Source organism: Carcharodon carcharias, chromosome 15 (assembly GCF_017639515.1).
Source record: "Carcharodon carcharias isolate sCarCar2 chromosome 15, sCarCar2.pri, whole genome shotgun sequence".
In the NCBI taxonomy this organism is placed as follows: domain Eukaryota; kingdom Metazoa; phylum Chordata; class Chondrichthyes; order Lamniformes; family Lamnidae; genus Carcharodon; species Carcharodon carcharias.
The window spans coordinates 53,665,501-53,679,623 of record NC_054481.1 but is presented as its reverse complement, the minus strand read 5'-3'; positions in this window follow the sequence as shown (position 1 = coordinate 53,679,623).

Sequence of the window (14,123 nt, the reverse complement as noted above, 5' to 3'; positions counted from 1 at the left end):
GAGTCTCAGGTACAGAGTGAGGCTCAGGTACAGAGTGAGTCTCAGGTACAGTGTGAGACTCAGTTACAGATTGCGGCTCAGGGAGAGAGTGAGGCTCAGGTACAGAATGAGACTCAGATACAGAGTGAGGCTCATATACAGAGTGAGACTCAGGTACAGAGTGAGAAACGGATACAAAGTGAGGCACAGATACAAAGTGAGGCTCTGCTACATAGTGAGACTCAGGTACAGAGTGAGGCTCAGGTTCAGAATGAGACTCAGTTACAGAGTGAGACTCAGATATAGAGTGAGGCTCAGATACAGAGTGAGGCTGAGGTACAGAGTGAGGCTCATATACAGAGTGTTGCTCAGTTGCAGAGTGAGGCTCAGGGAGACTGTGAGACTCAGCTACAGAGTCGGGCTCAGGTATAGAATGAGACTCAGGTACAGAGTGAGACTCGGACACAGAGTTAGGCTCAGATACAGAGTGAGGTTTAGATACTGAGTGTGGCTCATGTCCAGTGTGAGACTAAGGTACAGAGTGAGTCTCAGATACAGAGTGATGCTCTGGTTCAGAGTGAGGCTCAGGTACAGAGTGAGACTCAGGTACAGAGTGAGGCTCAGGTACAGAATGAGACTCAGATATAGAATGAGGCTCAGATAGAGTGAGACTCAGATACAGAGTGAGGCTCTGATACAGGATGAGGCTCAGGTACAGAGTGAGGCTCAGGAACATGGTGAGTTCAGTTACAGTGCATGGCTCAGGAACAGGGTGAATTTCAGTTCCAGAGTGAGGCTCAGGTACCGAGTGAGACTCGGATAGAAAGTGCGGATCAGGTACAGAGTGAGGCACAGATCAGAGTGGGGCTCAGGTACAGAATTCTGATACAGAGTGAGTGTCTGAAATAGAATGAGGCTCAGATACTTAGTGTAGCTCATGTGCAGAGTGAAACTCAGGTACCGAGTAAGGCTCAGATACAGAGTGAGGCTCAGGTACAGATTGAGACTCAGCTAAAGAGTGAGGCACAGGTACAGAGTGAGGTACAGATACACATTGAGGCACTGGTACAGAGTGAGACACAGACAAAGAGAGAGGCCCAGTTAAGAGTGAGACACATACAGATTTAGGCTCAGGTGCAGAGTGAGTCTTAGCTACAGAGTGAGGCTCAGATACAGAGTGAGGTTCAGGTACAGAGTGAGACTCTGATACAGAGTGATGCTCAGGTACAGAGTGAGGGTCAGGTACAGAGTGAGACTCAGGTACAGAGTGATGATCAGGTACAGAATGAGACTCAGATATAGAATGAGACTCAGATACAGAGTGAGACTCAGATACAGAGTGAGGATCTGATACAGGATGAGGCTAAGGTACAGAGTGAGGCTCAGGAACATGGTGAGTTGAGTTCCAGAGTGAGGCTCAGGTACAGAGTGAGAAACGGAAACAAAGTGAGGCCCAGATACAAAGTGAGGCTCTGCTACATAGTGAGACTCAGGTACAGAGTGAGGCTCAGGTTCAGAATGAGACTCAGGTACAGAGTGAGACTCAGATATAGAGTGAGGCTCAGATACAGAGTGAGGCTCAGGTACAGAGTGAGTTTCAGATATAGAGTGTGGCTCAGTTGCAGATTGAGGCTCAGGGAGACAGTGAGACTCAGCTACAGAGTCGGGCTCAGGTATAGAATGAGACTCAGGTACAGAGTGAGACTCTGATACAGAGTGATGCTCAGGTACAAAGTGAGACTCAGGTACAGAGTGAGGCTCAGGTACAGAATGAGACTCAGATATAGAATGAGGCTCAGATAGAATGAGAATCAGATACAGAGTGAGGCTCTGATACAAGATGAGGCTCAGGTACAGAGTGAGGCTCAGGAACATGGTGAGTTCAGTTCCAGAGCGTGGCTCAGGAACAGGGTGAATTTCAGTTCCAGAGTGAGGCTCAGGTACAAAGTGACACTGGGATAGAAAGTGCGGATCAGGTACAGAGTGAGGCACAGATCAGAGTGGGGCTCAGGTACAGAATGAGATTCTGATACAGAGTGAGTGTCTGAAACAGAATGAGGCTCAGATACTTAGTATAGCTCATGTGCAGAGTGAACTCAGGTACCGAGTAAGGCTCAGATACAGAGTGAGGCTCAGGTACAGATTGAGACTCAGCTAAAGAGTGAGGCACAGGTACAGAGTGAGGTTCAGATACAAATTGAGGCACTGGTACAGAGTGAGACACAGACAAAGGGAGAGGCCCAGTTAAGAGTGAGACACAGATACAGATTTAGGCTCAGGTGCAGAGTGAGTCTCAGCTACAGAGTGATGCTCAGATACAGAGTGAGGTTCAAGTACAGAGTGAGACTCTGATACAGAGTGATGATCAGGTACAGAATGAGACTCAGATATAGAATGAGACTCAGATACAGAGTGAGACTCAGATACAGAGTGAGGATCTGATACAGGATGAGGCTAAGGTACAGAGTGAGGCTCAGGAACATGGTGAGTTGAGTTCCAGAGTGAGGCTCAGGTACAGAGTGAGAAACGGATACAAAGTGAGGCCCAGATACAAAGTGAGGCTCTGCTACATAGTGAGACTCAGGTACAGAGTGAGGCTCAGGTTCAGAATGAGACTCAGGTACAGAGTGTGACTCAGATATAGAGTGAGGCTCAGATACAGAGTGAGGCTCAGGTACAGAGTGAGGTTCAGATACAGAGTGTGGCTCAGTTGCAGAGTGAGGCTCAGGGAAACAGTGAGACTCAGCTACAGAGTCAGGCTCAGGTATAGAATGAGACTCAGGTACAGAGTGAGACTCAGACACAGAGTGAGGCTCAGATACAGAGTGAGGTTCAGATACTGAGTGTGGTTCATGTCCAGTGTGAGACTAAGGTACAGAGTGCGTCTCAGATACAGGATGAGGCTCAGGTTCAGAGTGAGACTCTGATACAGAGTGATGCTCTGGTACAGAGTGAGGCTCAGGTACAGAGTGAGAATCAGGTACAGAGTGAGTCTCAGGGACAGAATGAGACTCAGATATAGAATGAGGCTCAGATAGAGTGAGACTCAGATACAGAGTGAGGCTCAGATACAGAGTGAGGCTCAAGTACAGAGTGTGGCTCAGATACAGTGTGAGGCTCAGGTACAGAGTAAGACTCATGTACAGAGTGAGGCTCAGGTACAGAGTGAGACTCAGTTACAGAGTGAGGCTCAGGTTACATAGTGAGACTCAGGTACAGAGTGAGGCTCAGGATCAGAATGAGACCCAGATACAGAGTGAGGCTCAGATACAAAGTGAGGCTCTGGTACAGAGTGAGACACAGATACAGAGTGAGGCTCAGGGACAGAATGAGAATTAGATACAGATTGCGGCTCAGGGAGAGAGTGAGGCTCAGGTACAGAATGAGACTCAGATACAGAGTGAGGCTTAGATACAGAGTGAGACTCAGGTACAGAGTGAGAAACGGATACAAAGTGAGGCCCAGATACAAAGTGAGGCTCTGCTACATAGTGAGACTCAGGTACAGAGTGAGGCTCAGGATCAGAATGAGACCCAGATACAGAGTGAGGCTCAGATACAAAGTGAGGCTCTGGTACAGAGTGAGACACAGATACAGAGTGAGGCTCAGGGCCAGAATGAGAATTAGATACAGATTGCGGCTCAGGGAGAGAGTGAGGCTCAGGTACAGAATGAGACTCAGATACAGAGTGAGGCTTAGATACAGAGTGAGACTCAGGTACAGAGTGAGAAACGGATACAAAGTGAGGCCCAGATACAAAGTGAGGCTCTGCTACATAGTGAGACTCAGGTACAGAGTGAGGCTCAGGTTCAGAATGAGACTCAATTACAGAGTGAGACTCAGATATAGAGTGAGGCTCAGATACAGAGTGAGGCTCAGGTACAGAGTGAGGCTCAGATACATAGTGTGGCTCAGTTGCAGAGTGAGGATCAGGGAGACAGTGAGACTCAGCTACAGAGTCTGACTCAGGTATAGAATGAGACTCAGGTACAGAGTGAGACTCAGACACAGAGTGAGGATCAGATACAGAGTGAGGTTCAGATACTGAGTGTGGCTCATGTCCAGTGTGAGACTAAGGTACAGAGTGAGTCTCAGATACAGAGTGAGGCTCAGGTTCAGAGTGAGACTCTGATACAGAGTGATGCTCTGGTACAGAGTGAGGCTCAGGTACAGAGTGAGACTCAGGTACAGAGTGATGATCAGGTACAGAATGAGACTCAGATATAGAATGAGACTCAGATACAGAGTGAGACTCAGATACAGAGTGAGGATCTGATACAGGATGAGGCTAAGGTACAGAGTGAGGCTCAGGAACATGGTGAGTTGAGTTCCAGAGTGAGGCTCAGGTACAGAGTGAGAAACGGATACAAAGTGAGGCCCAGATACAAAGTGAGGCTCTGCTAAATAGTGAGACTCAGGTACAGACTGAGGCTCAGGTTCAGAATGAGACTCAGTTACAGAGTGTGACTCAGATATAGAGTGAGGCTCAGATACAGAGTGAGGCTCAGGTACAGAGTGAGGTTCAGATACAGAGTGTGGCTCAGTTGCAGAGTGAGGCTCAGGGAGACAGTGAGACTCAGCTACAGAGTCGGGCTCAGGTATAGAATGAGACTCAGGTACAGAGTGAGACTCAGACACAGAGTGAGGCTCAGATACAGAGTGAGGTTCAGATACTGAGTGCGGCTCATGTCCAGTGTGAGACTAAGGTACAGAGTGCGTCTCAGATACAGAGTGAGGCTCAGGTACAGAGTGAGACTCTGATACAGAGTGATGCTCTGGCACAGAGTGAGGCTCAGGTACAGAGTGAGAATTAGGTACAGAGTGAGTCTCAGGGACAGAATGAGACTCAGATATAGAATGAGGCTCAGATAGAGTGAGACTCAGATACAGAGTGAGGCTCAGATACAGAGTGAGGATCAAGTACAGAGTGTGGCTCAGATATAGTGTGAGGCTCAGGTACAGAGGCTCAGGTACAGAGTGAGACTCAGTTACAGAGTGAGGCTCAGGTTACATAGTGAAACTCAGGTACAGAGTGAGGCTCAGGATCAGAATGAGACCCAGATACAGAGTGAGGCTCAGATACAAAGTGAGGCTCTGGTACAGAGTGAGACTCAGTTACAGAGTGAGGCTCAGGTTACATAGTGAAACTCAGGTACAGAGTGAGGCTCAGGATCAGAATGAGACCCAGATACAGAGTGAGGCTCAGATACAAAGTGAGGCTCTGGTACAGAGTGAGACACAGATACAGAATGAGGCTCAGGGACAGAATGAGAATTAGATACAGATTGCGGCTCAGGGAGAGAGTGAGGCTCAGGTACAGAATGAGACTCAGATACAGAGTGAGGCTTAGATACAGAGTGAGACTCAGGTACAGAGTGAGAAACGGATACAAAGTGAGGCCCAGATACAAAGTGAGGCTCTGCTACATAGTGAGACTCAGGTACAGAGTGAGGCTCAGGATCAGAATGAGACCCAGATACAGAGTGAGGCTCAGATACAAAGTGAGGCTCTGGTACAGAGTGAGACACAGATACAGAGTGAGGCTCAGGGCCAGAATGAGAATTAGATACAGATTGCGGCTCAGGGAGAGAGTGAGGCTCAGGTACAGAATGAGACTCAGATACAGAGTGAGGCTTAGATACAGAGTGAGACTCAGGTACAGAGTGAGAAACGGATACAAAGTGAGGCCCAGATACAAAGTGAGGCTCTGCTACATAGTGAGACTCAGGTACAGAGTGAGGCTCAGGTTCAGAATGAGACTCAATTACAGAGTGAGACTCAGATATAGAGTGAGGCTCAGGTACAGAGTGAGGCTCAGATACATAGTCAGGCTCAGTTGCAGAGTGAGCATCAGGGAGACAGTGAGACTCAGCTACAGAGTCTGACTCAGGTATAGAATGAGACTCAGGTACAGAGTGAGACTCAGACACAGAGTGAGGATCAGATACAGAGTGAGGTTCAGATACTGAGTGTGGCTCATGTCCAGTGTGAGACTAAGGTACAGAGTGAGTCTCAGATACAGAGTGAGGCTCAGGTTCAGAGTGAGACTCTGATACAGAGTGATGCTCTGGTACAGAGTGAGGCTCAGGTACAGAGTGAGACTCAGGTACAGAGTGATGATCAGGTACAGAATGAGACTCAGATATAGAATGAGACTCAGATACAGAGTGAGACTCAGATACAGAGTGAGGATCTGATACAGGATGAGGCTAAGGTACAGAGTGAGTTTCAGGAACATGGTGAGTTGAGTTCCAGAGTGAGGCTCAGGTACAGAGTGAGAAACGGATACAAAGTGAGGCCCAGATACAAAGTGAGGCTCTGCTACATAGTGAGACTCAGGTACAGAGTGAGGCTCAGTTTCAGAATGAGACTCAGTTACAGAGTGAGACTCAGATATAGAGTGAGGCTCAGATACAGAGTGAGGCTCAGATACAGAGTGAGGTTCAGGTACAGAGAAAGACTCATGTACAGAGTGAGGCTCAGGTCCAGAGTAATACTCACGTACAGAGTGAGGCTCAGGTACAGAGTGAGACTCAGGTACAGAGTGAGAAACAGATACAAAGTGAGGCCCAGATACAAAGTGAGGCTCTGCTAAATAGTGAGACTGAGGTACAGAGTGAGGCTCAGGTACAGATTGAGGCTCGGGAACAGAGTGAGGCTCGGGTACAGAGTGAGACTCGGGTACAGAGTGAGGCTCAGGGACAGAATGAGATTCAGATACAGAGTGTGGCTCAGGTATAGAGTGAGTCTCAGGTACAGAGTGAAGCTCAGGTACAGAGTGAGTCTCAGGTACAGAGAGAGACTCAGTTACAGAGTGCAGCTCAGGGAGAGAGTGAGGCTCAGGTACAGAATGAGCCTCAGATACAGAGTGAGGCTTAGATACAGAGTGAGGCTCAGGTACAGAGTGAGAAACGGATACAAAGTGAGGCCCAGATACAAAGTGAGGCTCTGCTACATAGTGAGACTCAGGTACAGAGTGATGCTCAGGTTCAGAATGAGACTCAGTTACAGAGTGAGACTCAGAAATAGAGTGAGGCTCAGATACAGAGAGAGGCTCAGATACAGAGTGAGGCTAAGGGAGACAGTGAGACTCAGCTACATAGTCAGGCTCAGGTATAGAATGAGACTCAGGTACAGAGTGAGACTCAGACACAGAGTGAGGCTCAGATACAGAATGAGGCTCAGATACAGAGTGTGGCTCAGTTGCAGAGTGTGGCTCAGGTACAGAGTGAGACTCAGGTACAGAGTGAGTCTCAGGTACAGAATGAGACTCAGATATAGAATGAGGCTCAGATAGAGTGATACTCAGATACAGAGTGAGGCTCAGATACAGAGTGAGGCTCAGGTACAGAGTGTGGCTCAGGTACAGTGTGAGGCTCAGGTACAGAGTAAGACTCATGTACAGAGTGAGGCTCAGGTACAGAGTGAGACTCAGTTACAGAGTGAGGCTCAGGTTACAGAGTGAGGCTCAGGTACAGAGTTAGAAACAGATACAAAGTAAGGCTCAGATACAAAGTAAAGCTCTGCTACATAGTGAGACTCAGGTACAGAGTGAGACTCAGATAGAGTGAGGATCAGATACAGAATGAGGCTCAGGTATAGAATGAGGATCAGATGCAGAGTGAGGCTCTGGTCTAGAGGGAGACTCAGGTACAGAGTGAGGCTCAGGTACAGATTGAGGCTCGGGAACAGAGTGAGGCTCGGGTAAAGTGTGAGACTAGGGTACAGAGTGAGGCTCAGGGACAGAATGAGAATTAGATACAGAGTGTGGCTCAGGTATAGAGTGAGTCTCAGGTACAGAGTGAGGCTCAGGTACAGAGTGAGTCTCAGGTACAGTGTGAGACTCAGTTACAGATTGCGGCTCAGGGAGAGAGTGAGGCTCAGGTACAGAATGAGACTCAGATACAGAGTGAGGCTCATATACAGAGTGAGACTCAGGTACAGAGTGAGAAACGGATACAAAGTGAGGCACAGATACAAAGTGAGGCTCTGCTACATAGTGAGACTCAGGTACAGAGTGAGGCTCAGGTTCAGAATGAGACTCAGTTACAGAGTGAGACTCAGATATAGAGTGAGGCTCAGATACAGAGTGAGGCTGAGGTACAGAGTGAGGCTCATATACAGAGTGTTGCTCAGTTGCAGAGTGAGGCTCAGGGAGACTGTGAGACTCAGCTACAGAGTCGGGCTCAGGTATAGAATGAGACTCAGGTACAGAGTGAGACTCGGACACAGAGTTAGGCTCAGATACAGAGTGAGGTTTAGATACTGAGTGTGGCTCATGTCCAGTGTGAGACTAAGGTACAGAGTGAGTCTCAGATACAGAGTGATGCTCTGGTTCAGAGTGAGGCTCAGGTACAGAGTGAGACTCAGGTACAGAGTGAGGCTCAGGTACAGAATGAGACTCAGATATAGAATGAGGCTCAGATAGAGTGAGACTCAGATACAGAGTGAGGCTCTGATACAGGATGAGGCTCAGGTACAGAGTGAGGCTCAGGAACATGGTGAGTTCAGTTACAGTGCATGGCTCAGGAACAGGGTGAATTTCAGTTCCAGAGTGAGGCTCAGGTACCGAGTGAGACTCGGATAGAAAGTGCGGATCAGGTACAGAGTGAGGCACAGATCAGAGTGGGGCTCAGGTACAGAATTCTGATACAGAGTGAGTGTCTGAAATAGAATGAGGCTCAGATACTTAGTGTAGCTCATGTGCAGAGTGAAACTCAGGTACCGAGTAAGGCTCAGATACAGAGTGAGGCTCAGGTACAGATTGAGACTCAGCTAAAGAGTGAGGCACAGGTACAGAGTGAGGTACAGATACACATTGAGGCACTGGTACAGAGTGAGACACAGACAAAGAGAGAGGCCCAGTTAAGAGTGAGACACATACAGATTTAGGCTCAGGTGCAGAGTGAGTCTTAGCTACAGAGTGAGGCTCAGATACAGAGTGAGGTTCAGGTACAGAGTGAGACTCTGATACAGAGTGATGCTCAGGTACAGAGTGAGGGTCAGGTACAGAGTGAGACTCAGGTACAGAGTGATGATCAGGTACAGAATGAGACTCAGATATAGAATGAGACTCAGATACAGAGTGAGACTCAGATACAGAGTGAGGATCTGATACAGGATGAGGCTAAGGTACAGAGTGAGGCTCAGGAACATGGTGAGTTGAGTTCCAGAGTGAGGCTCAGGTACAGAGTGAGAAACGGAAACAAAGTGAGGCCCAGATACAAAGTGAGGCTCTGCTACATAGTGAGACTCAGGTACAGAGTGAGGCTCAGGTTCAGAATGAGACTCAGGTACAGAGTGAGACTCAGATATAGAGTGAGGCTCAGATACAGAGTGAGGCTCAGGTACAGAGTGAGTTTCAGATATAGAGTGTGGCTCAGTTGCAGATTGAGGCTCAGGGAGACAGTGAGACTCAGCTACAGAGTCGGGCTCAGGTATAGAATGAGACTCAGGTACAGAGTGAGACTCTGATACAGAGTGATGCTCAGGTACAAAGTGAGACTCAGGTACAGAGTGAGGCTCAGGTACAGAATGAGACTCAGATATAGAATGAGGCTCAGATAGAATGAGAATCAGATACAGAGTGAGGCTCTGATACAAGATGAGGCTCAGGTACAGAGTGAGGCTCAGGAACATGGTGAGTTCAGTTCCAGAGCGTGGCTCAGGAACAGGGTGAATTTCAGTTCCAGAGTGAGGCTCAGGTACAAAGTGACACTGGGATAGAAAGTGCGGATCAGGTACAGAGTGAGGCACAGATCAGAGTGGGGCTCAGGTACAGAATGAGATTCTGATACAGAGTGAGTGTCTGAAACAGAATGAGGCTCAGATACTTAGTATAGCTCATGTGCAGAGTGAACTCAGGTACCGAGTAAGGCTCAGATACAGAGTGAGGCTCAGGTACAGATTGAGACTCAGCTAAAGAGTGAGGCACAGGTACAGAGTGAGGTTCAGATACAAATTGAGGCACTGGTACAGAGTGAGACACAGACAAAGGGAGAGGCCCAGTTAAGAGTGAGACACAGATACAGATTTAGGCTCAGGTGCAGAGTGAGTCTCAGCTACAGAGTGATGCTCAGATACAGAGTGAGGTTCAAGTACAGAGTGAGACTCTGATACAGAGTGATGATCAGGTACAGAATGAGACTCAGATATAGAATGAGACTCAGATACAGAGTGAGACTCAGATACAGAGTGAGGATCTGATACAGGATGAGGCTAAGGTACAGAGTGAGGCTCAGGAACATGGTGAGTTGAGTTCCAGAGTGAGGCTCAGGTACAGAGTGAGAAACGGATACAAAGTGAGGCCCAGATACAAAGTGAGGCTCTGCTACATAGTGAGACTCAGGTACAGAGTGAGGCTCAGGTTCAGAATGAGACTCAGGTACAGAGTGTGACTCAGATATAGAGTGAGGCTCAGATACAGAGTGAGGCTCAGGTACAGAGTGAGGTTCAGATACAGAGTGTGGCTCAGTTGCAGAGTGAGGCTCAGGGAAACAGTGAGACTCAGCTACAGAGTCAGGCTCAGGTATAGAATGAGACTCAGGTACAGAGTGAGACTCAGACACAGAGTGAGGCTCAGATACAGAGTGAGGTTCAGATACTGAGTGTGGTTCATGTCCAGTGTGAGACTAAGGTACAGAGTGCGTCTCAGATACAGGATGAGGCTCAGGTTCAGAGTGAGACTCTGATACAGAGTGATGCTCTGGTACAGAGTGAGGCTCAGGTACAGAGTGAGAATCAGGTACAGAGTGAGTCTCAGGGACAGAATGAGACTCAGATATAGAATGAGGCTCAGATAGAGTGAGACTCAGATACAGAGTGAGGCTCAGATACAGAGTGAGGCTCAAGTACAGAGTGTGGCTCAGATACAGTGTGAGGCTCAGGTACAGAGTAAGACTCATGTACAGAGTGAGGCTCAGGTACAGAGTGAGACTCAGTTACAGAGTGAGGCTCAGGTTACATAGTGAGACTCAGGTACAGAGTGAGGCTCAGGATCAGAATGAGACCCAGATACAGAGTGAGGCTCAGATACAAAGTGAGGCTCTGGTACAGAGTGAGACACAGATACAGAGTGAGGCTCAGGGACAGAATGAGAATTAGATACAGATTGCGGCTCAGGGAGAGAGTGAGGCTCAGGTACAGAATGAGACTCAGATACAGAGTGAGGCTTAGATACAGAGTGAGACTCAGGTACAGAGTGAGAAACGGATACAAAGTGAGGCCCAGATACAAAGTGAGGCTCTGCTACATAGTGAGACTCAGGTACAGAGTGAGGCTCAGGATCAGAATGAGACCCAGATACAGAGTGAGGCTCAGATACAAAGTGAGGCTCTGGTACAGAGTGAGACACAGATACAGAGTGAGGCTCAGGGCCAGAATGAGAATTAGATACAGATTGCGGCTCAGGGAGAGAGTGAGGCTCAGGTACAGAATGAGACTCAGATACAGAGTGAGGCTTAGATACAGAGTGAGACTCAGGTACAGAGTGAGAAACGGATACAAAGTGAGGCCCAGATACAAAGTGAGGCTCTGCTACATAGTGAGACTCAGGTACAGAGTGAGGCTCAGGTTCAGAATGAGACTCAATTACAGAGTGAGACTCAGATATAGAGTGAGGCTCAGATACAGAGTGAGGCTCAGGTACAGAGTGAGGCTCAGATACATAGTGTGGCTCAGTTGCAGAGTGAGGATCAGGGAGACAGTGAGACTCAGCTACAGAGTCTGACTCAGGTATAGAATGAGACTCAGGTACAGAGTGAGACTCAGACACAGAGTGAGGATCAGATACAGAGTGAGGTTCAGATACTGAGTGTGGCTCATGTCCAGTGTGAGACTAAGGTACAGAGTGAGTCTCAGATACAGAGTGAGGCTCAGGTTCAGAGTGAGACTCTGATACAGAGTGATGCTCTGGTACAGAGTGAGGCTCAGGTACAGAGTGAGACTCAGGTACAGAGTGATGATCAGGTACAGAATGAGACTCAGATATAGAATGAGACTCAGATACAGAGTGAGACTCAGATACAGAGTGAGGATCTGATACAGGATGAGGCTAAGGTACAGAGTGAGGCTCAGGAACATGGTGAGTTGAGTTCCAGAGTGAGGCTCAGGTACAGAGTGAGAAACGGATACAAAGTGAGGCCCAGATACAAAGTGAGGCTCTGCTAAATAGTGAGACTCAGGTACAGACTGAGGCTCAGGTTCAGAATGAGACTCAGTTACAGAGTGTGACTCAGATATAGAGTGAGGCTCAGATACAGAGTGAGGCTCAGGTACAGAGTGAGGTTCAGATACAGAGTGTGGCTCAGTTGCAGAGTGAGGCTCAGGGAGACAGTGAGACTCAGCTACAGAGTCGGGCTCAGGTATAGAATGAGACTCAGGTACAGAGTGAGACTCAGACACAGAGTGAGGCTCAGATACAGAGTGAGGTTCAGATACTGAGTGCGGCTCATGTCCAGTGTGAGACTAAGGTACAGAGTGCGTCTCAGATACAGAGTGAGGCTCAGGTACAGAGTGAGACTCTGATACAGAGTGATGCTCTGGCACAGAGTGAGGCTCAGGTACAGAGTGAGAATTAGGTACAGAGTGAGTCTCAGGGACAGAATGAGACTCAGATATAGAATGAGGCTCAGATAGAGTGAGACTCAGATACAGAGTGAGGCTCAGATACAGAGTGAGGATCAAGTACAGAGTGTGGCTCAGATATAGTGTGAGGCTCAGGTACAGAGGCTCAGGTACAGAGTGAGACTCAGTTACAGAGTGAGGCTCAGGTTACATAGTGAAACTCAGGTACAGAGTGAGGCTCAGGATCAGAATGAGACCCAGATACAGAGTGAGGCTCAGATACAAAGTGAGGCTCTGGTACAGAGTGAGACTCAGTTACAGAGTGAGGCTCAGGTTACATAGTGAAACTCAGGTACAGAGTGAGGCTCAGGATCAGAATGAGACCCAGATACAGAGTGAGGCTCAGATACAAAGTGAGGCTCTGGTACAGAGTGAGACACAGATACAGAGTGAGGCTCAGGGACAGAATGAGAATTAGATACAGATTGCGGCTCAGGGAGAGAGTGAGGCTCAGGTACAGAATGAGACTCAGATACAGAGTGAGGCTTAGATACAGAGTGAGACTCAGGTACAGAGTGAGAAACGGATACAAAGTGAGGCCCAGATACAAAGTGAGGCTCTGCTACATAGTGAGACTCAGGTACAGAGTGAGGCTCAGGATCAGAATGAGACCCAGATACAGAGTGAGGCTCAGATACAAAGTGAGGCTCTGGTACAGAGTGAGACACAGATACAGAGTGAGGCTCAGGGCCAGAATGAGAATTAGATACAGATTGCGGCTCAGGGAGAGAGTGAGGCTCAGGTACAGAATGAGACTCAGATACAGAGTGAGGCTTAGATACAGAGTGAGACTCAGGTACAGAGTGAGAAACGGATACAAAGTGAGGCCCAGATACAAAGTGAGGCTCTGCTACATAGTGAGACTCAGGTACAGAGTGAGGCTCAGGTTCAGAATGAGACTCAATTACAGAGTGAGACTCAGATATAGAGTGAGGCTCAGATACAGAGTGAGGCTCAGGTACAGAGTGAGGCTCAGATACATAGTCAGGCTCAGTTGCAGAGTGAGCATCAGGGAGACAGTGAGACTCAGCTACAGAGTCTGACTCAGGTATAGAATGAGACTCAGGTACAGAGTGAGACTCAGACACAGAGTGAGGATCAGATACAGAGTGAGGTTCAGATACTGAGTGTGGCTCATGTCCAGTGTGAGACTAAGGTACAGAGTGAGTCTCAGATACAGAGTGAGGCTCAGGTTCAGAGTGAGACTCTGATACAGAGTGATGCTCTGGTACAGAGTGAGGCTCAGGTACAGAGTGAGACTCAGGTACAGAGTGATGATCAGGTACAGAATGAGACTCAGATATAGAATGAGACTCAGATACAGAGTGAGACTCAGATACAGAGTGAGGATCTGATACAGGATGAGGCTAAGGTACAGAGTGAGTTTCAGGAACATGGTGAGTTGAGTTCCAGAGTGAGGCTCAGGTACAGAGTGAGAAACGGATACAAAGTGAGGCCCAGATACAAAGTGAGGCTCTGCTACATAGTGAGACTCAGGTACAGAGTGAGGCTCAGTTTCA